Source organism: Mandrillus leucophaeus, unplaced genomic scaffold (assembly GCF_000951045.1).
Source record: "Mandrillus leucophaeus isolate KB7577 unplaced genomic scaffold, Mleu.le_1.0 Scaffold699, whole genome shotgun sequence".
Lineage (NCBI taxonomy): Eukaryota > Metazoa > Chordata > Mammalia > Primates > Cercopithecidae > Mandrillus > Mandrillus leucophaeus.
This window is the reverse complement of record NW_012107574.1, coordinates 1,009,522-1,012,097: the sequence shown is the minus strand read 5'-3', so window position 1 is coordinate 1,012,097 and position 2,576 is coordinate 1,009,522.

Sequence of the window (2,576 nt, the reverse complement as noted above, 5' to 3'; positions counted from 1 at the left end):
AGGGAGGGAGGGAGGGAAGGAAGGAACAGGCAGGCAGAATGCATCACCACAGTCCTCCCTAACAATTCCATCTCTGGATCCGGAAAATTTTTATTCTTACAACTAGACAGCTCTGGTCCACTGCTGCTGTTGTGAGAACCATTAGGGGACAAAAAGATAAATAAGCGTTTGAGGTTTTGGAGACTGTAAGCGATTAGAGGAATGAAAAGCAGGAAGAGTTTCCGGCAGTTGGAACCAGGAGAGAAGCAGCAGTGAGAAATATTCTGCCTGCACACTGAATGACTGGATGGGCCCACATGATCCTCTCTAACTCTGCCTAGAAATATTCACGCTCTGTTGTCAACCTGTTGTTAAGAAGCTGCTCCCCCTGGTGCCGGGAACACCCTGCACGTGTCCACATAAGCCCTGCAGGCAGGGGAGACTGGAGCCGCAGCTCCTCTGAACCCGCAGAACACCTTACGGCCCTCCCTGGAAGGCCATCTCCCCTTCCCTGCCTGTCTCTTCTGGGAGGCTGTTAGGGGAATATCGCAACCGGGGACCTATTGTGGGGAGGGGGGAGGGGGGAGGGATGGCATTGGGAGTTATACCTGATGTAAATGACGAGTTGATGGGTGCTGACGAGTTGATGGGTGCAGCACATCAACATGGCACATGTATACATATGTAACAAACCTGCACGTTGTGCACATGTACCCTAGAACTTAAAGTATAATTAAAAAAAAAAAAAAAAAGAAGGTTATTTCCCATCATCTCCCAGGCTGTGAATAAGAATGAGGTTTCCTTCCTTGCCCTCTTGGAAAGAAAAAAAAAAAATCTGCAGGTGATGAATCTGCTTAGCTGCCGTCTAAGACTGGGCTCTCAGCAACAGGGTTCCTCCCAACTCAAGCTGCAGTCATGGTTCCTTCTGCCTTGGTGTCCTGCTCTTTCACGTGTGGGAAAAGGACCGTGGGGAACTGGCATTTTGGTGGGTCTTTCCTTTCTCTCTAGGTAAGCAACACACTGAGAGTGTCTCATTGTACTTCTACTGTCCAATCAGTCAGAACTTGGCCTTAACCACTCCTGTGCCCGACACATGTTAGTTATTTAAGATCCATTTGGGTAAGAGGTAATTCTTTTGAAAATCCAAACCATTATAGGACCACCATGGGTAACTTTTTGACAGGAAGGGGAGCAGTTCATAGAGCCCTCTGTGCATACGTTCGCTCAGAAAAACGTAACTGCACAAATATTTGTATACAGTTTCTAGAAGGGTATATATATACTCCGTGGATCTCAGGCAGAAACCTCTGCTGTCAAGGGATTTAGGTCCAACCAATCACTCAAGCCATGAAATAAAATAGTATTACCAGACTGACGTTCTCATATTTATGAGGCACCATGCTAAGCAGTTGAGTTGCAACAATGGACAAAGACTGCCTGTCCTCATGGAACATACAACTGGCCGTCCCAATGCAAAAGGCAGACACGAATCCCACAGTCATAGACATCAACACAAGTGCAGCTGCAGGAAGTAAACAGGAGAGGTGCGTGGTACCATGAGGACTTACAGGAGGATCTGAACCAGCCAGGGACACCAGAAAAGCATGCCCTGAGAAAATGTGATTGAGCTGAAAGAGGGAGGGTGGCAAAAGCAGAGAGGGCTGCATGTGCCAAAGTCCTGTGGCAGATGGCACCAGGGAATCTGCAGGGAGGGGGCCCGTGTGGCTGGGGTGCAGGGAGCAAGGGACAGTGTGGATGAGCAGACGCAGGAGAGGTGTGAGAGGGGCAGCCACACAGGTCCTTCTGAGCCTCAGTAAAGGATTCTCCACGCTGTGAGAAAAAATGAGAGGACTTTCAACTAGAGGCAGGTGGGTGGGCGTGCTGACCTGATTTGATTTGTATTTGAAGGTGGACTGTAGCACAGAGGATGAGCTAGATGGGGCTGCAGCAGACATGGGAGAGCCCTTGGGGCCCTACGTTGGGAGACCAGGTGTGAGATTAGAGAACTATTAGAGTCGGAGGGAAGGGAAAGATTTGAGAGCTATTTCTAAATATTTTTAAATTGTTCATTACTATGGCTACATAGTAGTTGTACATATTCATGGGCTGCATGTGATATTTTGCTACAAGCATACAAGGTATAACGATCAAATGTGGGTAAGTGTGGTATCTATCACCTCAAGCATTTATCACTTCTTTGTGTTAGGAACATTCCAATTCCACTTTTTCAGTTCTTTTAAAACACCTAATAAATTATTGTTAACTATAGTTGCCCTATTGTGCAACTGAACACTAGGTCTTATTCCTTCTATCTCACTGTCTTTTTGTACCTACTAACCATCCTTTCTCTAGCCCCTGCTCCATACTTCCCTTTCCAGCCTCTGCTAACCAGCATTCTGCTCTCTATCTCCATGAGTTCAATTTTTTTTAGCTCTCACATATGAGTGAGAAGACGCAGTATGTGTCTTTCTGTGCCTGGCTTATTTCACTTAACATGATGTCCTCCAGTTTCATCCTCATTGTTGCAAATGACAGGATTTCATTCTTTTTAAGGCTGAATAATATTCCATTATGTATATGTACCACATTTTCTTTAT